This window comes from Arvicanthis niloticus, chromosome 5 (assembly GCF_011762505.2).
Source record: "Arvicanthis niloticus isolate mArvNil1 chromosome 5, mArvNil1.pat.X, whole genome shotgun sequence".
Taxonomy (NCBI): domain Eukaryota; kingdom Metazoa; phylum Chordata; class Mammalia; order Rodentia; family Muridae; genus Arvicanthis; species Arvicanthis niloticus.
Genome location: NC_047662.1, coordinates 31,489,376 through 31,498,218, shown reverse-complemented (window position 1 = coordinate 31,498,218; position 8,843 = coordinate 31,489,376).

Below are 8,843 nucleotides of genomic sequence, written 5' to 3'. Positions count from 1 at the left end.
GAGTTATAGGAGGTTAGGCGCTGCCATGTGGGTACTGGGAACTGATCAAGGCTCCTCTACAAAAGCATCAAGTATTTCTTTTTTTAGCAGCTGGGCCATCTCTCCACTCTGCCCCCTAACCCCTCCACTCTTAATAAAACAAACAATGGTTGCAGACACAGCTTAGTGGTAGACTGCTTGCCAAGAGTTTACAAGGCCCTGCTATACAGCAGTAGCACACAGGAACTTCCTGCTCCTGTCTACCATTTACTACGCAGTTGCTGGTCAGCCATCGGGGTCGCAGGTCGAAAGCCCTGTGAGTACTTACATGAGTGAATAACCAGCTATCGGGAGGCAGATAAACTTTACGTAGGGTGATTCAAGGTTATAAAGTTTTGGGGGACTGAGGGTAGGAACATCTAGGGTGGGCAAAGATCATTGGCTGGGGGCGAGATGCCTCATTAGCATGGGGAAGATTTCAGGAATCTCAGGTGCTAGCTGAACAGGTTCTTATCAGGAGAAAAGCAGTTGGTCTTGTAATCTAACTAAAACTACATGATGCTCCTCAGGTAGAGGCATGTATGAGCGCTCAGAATTCCCCAGTCAAGGCCAGAGAAGGAGAAGCCCCGATAATGAAGGAAGTCTCCCACCCATATTGTGCCTAGCCCAGAGGCTATCCAGTCATGAAGGACTTCAACCTTAATTAGCAGAGTTTTCCCACAATTCCTGGTCAGTTTTGTCTGTCTCCAAAAGAGAATTCTTGTCTTTTCCAAACCTGCACCTGGCTTTATCTTTTCTTGAATTTCACTTAATAGTTCAGGCAAAACTTAAAAACAAATTTGAGCTTTCTTTTTCCTCCTATTCCTCAGTCTCCACCCTGCATCTAATTCATCATCTGTTCTGTTGACTCCTCTTCCCAAACCCAACATCTAACTGATTGTCAGAAGTCCTCAGTGTCAAGACTAAAATCTCTTGCCGCCGCTGCTCCGATAGCCCCCAGCTCCTCCACCTGCATCCACTCCGTTTCCACCAGGGGCTCTCCAAAGCACAGCCAAGATCAACTCAGGTCTCCTTAGATCTACTCATAGCCCAGGAAAGGTAACAGATAAACACAGCTCTGTAGCTCCTGGCTGCAGTACAGGAAGCCCAGAGGCTATCTTATTAACAATCTACTTATGTCTTTATTAGCTACTGGGGTCTGAAATCAAGGCCTCATACATACTGAGCATAATACACTTATTCTACCACTGAATTATACTCCCAAGCCCCATAAAATGAAAAATTAAAAAAAAAAAAAAAAAGGTAGGGTGGAACCATGTTGTTGCTATAGAAAGTTATAAATAGCTGAGCTTGGCCCTTCTCCAGGCTGCATTGTACGCTGTGAACAACTTCTGAGCAATCAGTGTGAGAATGCTGGGAAGGCAGTCATAATAACCCGGATGTTTTCCAGATAGGTTCTTGCCATGTCCAGTTGCTTCTCTCGTTTCAAAGTTGGCCTTTGATGAGCCAGAGAGTCTGGATTCTGTGACCCAGGCAGCTCTGATGTTCTGCCATCTATTCAGCAGAAATGAATACCATGGACTTTGGGTCTTTTCCACGCTGTCTTCCAAAAGAATAGACAGCCAGAAATATAGTGGGCCGGAAGAGGCCTTCTCAATCTCCGGCAGGCTTGGAGGCATAGTTACGGTGGAACTCGTAGGGGTTTATTGATGACCTCTTCCTTGTGTGACACCTTTCTAAGACCACTTAATTTTGTATTCATATTTTTAAATATTTTGAAACATGTTCTTATGAATCCTAAGCTGACCTCAACTTACTACACAGCTGAGAATGACCTTAAACTCCTGGCCCTCCTGCCTCTATTTTCCAAGTTCCAGGATTACAGGTATGTACAACCATGCCAGGTGCTGAGAACTGATTTATTGAGCTAGGATCTCACCCATGCTACGCAAGCACTGCGTTAACTGAGCTGTGTTTTCATTCTCTGTGTTCATGCTTTTAAATCCTGTTTTATTGTATTATTAGTATTGTATTATTAGTGTGTGTGTGTGTGTGTGTGTGATATGTATGTTGAGGGAGTTTGTGAGCCATAGCATGCATGTGGAGACTAGAGGACAACTTTTTGGACATAGTTTCTCTGCTCCTCCCCCCTCCCCCAAGCCTGGATCTTACTATATATATATATATATATATATATATATATATATATATAGCCCTACCTATCTTGGAACTTGCTATGTACACTAGGCTGACCTTCTGGCCTTGAACTCACAGAACTCTGTCTGCCTCTGCCTCCCTGGCATTAGAATTAAAGGTATGTTCTACCACATCTGGCTCTGCTTCCACCTTTAAGTGGTTTCCAAAGGATCAACCCGGTCACCAGACTTTTGCAACAATCACTTTTACCTGCTGAGCACCTCACTGGCCCTGGGATTCTTTTTCTTTAAAAGAAAATGTCCCTCTTGGCTGGAGGGATGGCTTTGTGGTTAAGGGCCCTTGCTGCTCTCCCAGAGGACAAGTTTGGTTCCCAACACCTACACCAGATGGTTCAAAACCTTATTTACAACTCCAGCCGAGGCATCTGGTCTCTAGGGTCACCTACACTCAAGTACACATACCCATATGCAGGTACATACACATACACAAACAAATAATTTAAATTAGTACAGGCTGGAGAGATGGCTCTGTGGTTAAGAGCACTTGTTGCTCTTTCAGAGAACCTAGGTTTGAGTTCTGCCATCCACATGGCAGTTCACGATTGTCTGTAGCTCTAGTTCTAGAGGATCCAACACCTTCCTCAATCCTCCATGGGTATTGCACAAGTGTGAGTGTGGTGCACAGATACACATGCAGTCAAAACACTGATCCCCATAAAATAAAACAAGAACTTATTTTTTAAAAATGTATACTTTCCCCAGGTTGTGTGGCTGCTCCCAGAAACAGGAAATTAAGGATCTCAGAAGCACCAGGACATAGGGGAAGAGAACAGGCAGTGCAGAGGTCCTGAGGCTCTCCAAATGCTTGCCAAAGGTTATCATTCCACTGGGAAAGCTTCTGTCTTAGCCATTCCAGGACACTTAGCACCCACACCCTTACCTCAACAAATGGTAAAAGAGCTAGCTAAGAATCCCGAGGGACTAGTCCCTTCAACAACACTGGTAAGGCTCCATTGAAAAAGATGTTCCTAGATATTTTTTTTTTCTTTAATGTTTGTGTTTAGTCTTGATGTATGTCTATGCACCATGTGCGTGAAGGCCGGCAGAGGGTGTCAGATCCCTCAAGACTGGAGTTATAGCCAGGTATTAGCTACTGTTTGGGTCCTGAAAATCAAATCTAGATCCCCTAGAAAAGCAGTCAGTGATCCTAAGCACTGAGTCACCATCCCTCCCGTCCCATTTCTAGATATCTTGATGATGAAACTTCATGTCAGCTTACTGGTCCCATCTGTACAGAACAGTGAGATCAGTGAATAAACAGTAGATGTGCTTGCCCTTACCTCCTCCCATTTATCTGGAATTGTGATTCACTGATGTCTGGCATGTTGCAGTTAAACGTCTTGGTACACAAGGAGAGCTCTGCTTTATTTAACTTGCTTATAATTGAGGCCTTTTGTTCTCATTTCTACTCAGTTCCTGAATAGTCAAAGAGTTGAGAAACCGTAGCTACAGCCGTAGCTTTACCCCCATTTTTAGGTAAAATTACCTCCAAGTAATTACACTGATGTGATTTGAATGAGTGTCTTGGAAAGGCCCATGGCTTGAACCCCACAGAATGGCATTACTGGGGAGGTGGTAGAACCTTTCAGAAGTGGGGTCTTGTGAGAGTTACTGAGAGTGTTCCCTTAAAGTACTGTGGGGCCCTGGCTACTCCTCTTTCTCTTCTGCTTCCTGGCTCATGAGCTGAGGGAGGTTTGGTTCACTGCACACTCTTGCCGAGTGCATTGCCCCTACCAGAGACTCCAAGCAATGTGATCACCCAGTCTTCGGGTGGCACCTCCAGGGCTGTGAGCTCAATAGGTAATTGAGTAATCACTCTATAAGCAGTGTCATAGTTAGCTTCTGGTGTCAACTTGACAAAACTCAAAGTCACTTGAGTAGAAGGAATATCAATTGAAGCATTACCTCCAACAGACTGGCCCAAGGGCAAATCTGTGGGGGCATTTTTATACAGTTGAATTTCAGTTTTGATTTGATCTTGTAACTGTGCCCTGATTTTCCCCTCTTGAAATAAGAAAGTGAGTAACTTATTTTGTATTTTATAATTTTGAGATTCTAAAGAGAACTTTTAAGCAATTGGAATTTTTTTCTTAAAAAAAAAAAAAGACTGTGGTAGTTTTAAAAGCTGTACTGTATTTTAATGGAAAAGTCAAACTGATGCCTATACAGAGTCTTTACTCCTACATGCTAGCAATTTTGGTATGGGAAGAGCTACATGCTACCAAAGGGGAAAAAAAAAACAAAACATAAACACCAACCCAGCTACAAACTCTCTAATCTACAATGGTGTCCCACCTGTGAGACATGTTAGTGCAATGGTGACACAAAGCTTGTGGGAGAGACCAACCAATGTCTGTGTGGTGGTTTGAATATTCTTGGCCCATGGGAAGTGCCACTGTTCAGAGGTGTGGCCTTGGTGCAATAGGTGTGGTCTTGTTGGAGGAAGTGTGTCACTGTGTAGGAGGGCTTTGGGGTTTTCTAATGCTTAGACTCCACAGTGTGGAAGAGACCCTCCTCCTGGCTGCCTGCAGAAGGGAGTCCCCCTCCTGACTGTCTTCAGACCAAGATATAGAACTCTTGGTTCCTCCAGCACTAAGCCTGACGACATGCTGCTATGATTCCTGCTATGACGGTGATAGACTGAACCTCTGAAACTATAAGCCGACCCCAATTAAATGTTTGCCTTTATAAGAGTTGTCTTGGTCATGGTGTCTCTTCACAACAATGGAAACCCAAACTAAGACAATCTGATTTAACTGAAGACCCACTCCATGAGATGGAACCCATATCTGACATTGCTTAGGTGACCAAGAATCTGAGACTAGCTAGCCCGGGAACCTAGACTAAAACCAAATACTACTGTTCTTCTGAAAGTGATGAAATAGTGATAAAATGACTCCTGATGACATTCTGCTATACTCATAGATCAGTGCCTTGCTCAGCCATCATCAGAGAAACTTCCTCTTGCAGCAGATGGAAACAAATGCAGATACCCACAAACAGATGATATGCAGCGAGTGAGAGACCTTGGAACACTTAGCCGTAAAGGGGATGTCTCCATCAAATCTCTTCCCTCAGGACTCAGGGAACCCAGAGGAAGAGGAAGCAGAAAGAATATAAGGGCCAGAGGGGATAGAGGTCACCAAGGAAACAAGATCGTCTAAATTAACAGGATGGACACTGGAATGAACTAACAGAGACTGAGGCAGCTTGCACAGGTCTATGCCAGCTGGGGTCCTAGAGCTCAAAGAAGTGGACACACACATCCATCCCTAACCCAGAAGCTATCTCCAGTTAATAACCACTTGCAAATGAAAGTTGAGTTTTCTCCAAGGGAGTCTCACTGGGGAAACAAACCACTCTTAAGGGTAGACTGCATGCCCAGCAGTAGATGGCTAACAGAAAAGGCATCTTTGGAGGCTTCCTCGTTTCATGATGTCATGCCAGAGCTTGTTTATTTATTTATTTATTTTTTATATTTTTAAATTTTAATTATATATTTCTTTTTTTTCCTTTTTTTCAACCTTCTTTATATATAGATTATGGCTTCCAGCTTTGATTTTTTATGGGATTCCTGAGGGCTCAAACAAGTGGGTCTCTCTGTCTAGATCTGTTTCTTGTGCCTTTTCATAGCCTCTTTTCCTTCTATTTGTTTGGTCCTATTCTGATGTATTAGTTTTGATTTTCTCATTATATTTTATTATTATTATTATCCCTCAGAAACCTGTTTGTTTTCTAATGAGAAACAGGAAGGGAGGATCTGGAAAGGGGAAAAGGGAGGGAGGAACTAGGAGGAAGAAAGCGGGGAATGGCTCTCAGTATATATTACATGGACAAAGAAATCTATTTTCAATAAAAAAAGAAAATTTGTGCCGGGCGGTGGTGGCACACATCTTTAATCCCAGCACTTGGGAGGCAGAGGCAGGCGGATTTCTGAGTTCGAGGCCAGCCTGGTCTACCGAGTTCCAGGACAGCCAGGGCTACACAGAGAAACCCTGTCTCGAACCCCCCCCCAAATTGTATTTATTATCATTATTATTATTATTATTATACTTATTCACTTTACAACCCGCTTAATGCCTCTCTCATGGCCATCCCTTTCTACAATCTCTCCCCATTCCCCCTCCTCCTCTCCTATGAACAGGTGGGGGTCCCCTGGTTATCCCCCACCCTGGCACATCCTCTTCCACTGAGGCCAAACAATAAGAACTGAACCCAGCTAGAAGAACATAACCCACATACAGGCAACAGCTTTTGTGATAGCCCCCGCTCCAGTTGTTTGGGACCCACATGAAGACCTAGCTACACATCTGCCTCATATGTTGCAGTATGTTTTATACTGTGATATTAGCATGAGATCTTGGGGGAAAGAAATGAAAAAGATATTGCTTAAAGTGATGTGTTTGCGTGTAAAAGCTGAGTAAGGTTGGATGGTCATAGTTAGTGTCCACTGTCAACCTGATACAACCCAGAGTCACAGGGAAGAGAGACCTTCAGTTACACAATTACTCAGTTACATGCCTCCGTCAGACTGGTCTGTGGCATGTCTGTGGGGAATTTTTAAACCATGAACTGACGTTGGAGGGCTCAACTCTCTGTGGTTGTCGCCATCCCCTAGGCAGGTGAGCCTAGGCTGTATGAGAAAGGGAGCTGAACGAGCCAGAAGAACCGTTCCTGTGTAGTGTCTGCTTCAACTGCTGCTCCCGGGTTGCTGCCTCCACCTTACCTGCCCTGGCTTCCCTTAGTCATGGACTGTAACCTGTAAGCTGAAATAAACCTTTTCCTTCCCGTGTTGGTTTTGATCATGGTGGTTATCACAGAAACAGAGAGAATCCCAAAACAGCTAAATTCTTCAGTTATTTGATGACAGCAGTAGAAAGCTCCCTGCTACAGTGACTTCTTGTCCTCCCCTTCATTGTCTCCAACACAGAGCATTAGAGAGACTTAAGAGAAGTTGTTGCTATGGAGACAGTTTAGTCAGTTACATACTTGCTGCTCAAGTATGAAGACCTGAATTGATTCCTAGTACCGAAGAAGAAGAAGAGGAAGAGGAAGAGGAAGAGGAAGAGGAAGAGGAAGAGGAAGAGGAAGAGGAAGAAGAAGAAGAAGAAGAAGAAGAAGAAGAAGAAGAAGAAGAAGAAGAAGAAGAAGAAGAAGAAGAAGAAGAAAGAGGAGGAGGAGGAGGAGGTTGTGGAGGAGGAGGAGGAGGAAGAGGCGGCAGCAGCAGCAGCTGGGCTTGATGTCTTGCACTAGAAATCCCAGCACTAGGAAGCAGAGACAGGCAGATCCCTGGAGTTCATTATCAGCCAGGCTAGCCTTATCTATGAATTCCAGAAAGGGACCCTGTCTCAAAAGAAATGGATGCTATTCATGAGGATGACACCAAGATGAGTACATACATGCACACACACACACACACACATCCACACACATATAGACGTGCTGAAGTACATTCTCACTAACTTTTCATTTGTTTTTTTTTTTTTTTTTTATGTGAATGTGTGCGTTCATGTGTCTATAAGTGCAGGCATGTGTGTGAGGAGATGGAGGTCAGAGGGCAATCTCAGGTGTCCATCTTCAACTTCCATATTATTTTGAGGCAAAGCTCTTGTTCATCTCTATAGATGCTATAGCTAGCCTGGAAATTTCCAGGGATTCTCCTGTGTCCAAACTCACTGTAGACACGCTGGGGTTACAGATGGGTCCGGAGATCTGAAATCTGGCCCTCACACTCACATGGCAAACATTTTATTCACTGAGCCAACTCACCAATCTCATATTTATTAACCTTATCAATGTTTAAGAATCACTAGTAAAAGGCTGGAGAGATGGCTCAGTGACAGTGAATGTTCTTCCAGAGGCCCTGGGTTCAACTCCTAGCAACCACATGGTGGCTCACAATCATTTGTAATGAGATCCAATGCTTTCTTCTGGTGTGTCTGAAGACAGCAACAGTGTACTCATGTACATAAAATAAATAAATATTTTTTTAAAAAAGTCACTAGTCTCTACCAGCAGTTATTGAACACAATTATGTTTGCATGTATCCCATATGCCAAGCTCTAGTGAGAGCAGTATAAAGAGAATGACTAGTGAGGAGCTGGGTGTGGTGGCACATGCCTTTAATCCTAGCACTCTGGAGGCAGAAGTCAACCTGGGTTACAACCTGTACTCCAGACCAGCTAGGTAAGACCCTGTCTCAAATTAAAATAAAATAAAATAAAATAAAAAACAACGACACCAACAAAACCAAAACCCAAAGGCTAAACTAACTTCTCCTCTTCAGTATTTTAAGAATGAAAGAGTTTATTATTAAAAGACTTGTATTTCAATTTAAAGAAAAATCAGTAAGGCCAATATACTTCTAATTAAGCTAGATATACCAAACACCTGTCTTTCCCAGCAGTATGGAAATCAATGCAACCACTTGAGCTTCTAGTATGGCTAAAATTTCTCTCCTAAGTTACTTACTGTTCTGTGCTTCCTCTGCTAAGTATTGTACAACCCAGAGGTTCACCAGAAAACTGCAGCGTTACATGAGGTTTTGTTGGTTGGTTAGGTTTTTCTTTGTTTGTCTGTTGTTTTTGTTTTGTTCTTCGTTTTGTCAACCTGACACAAGCTAAATGGAGAGAGTGGTTTCTGATGACT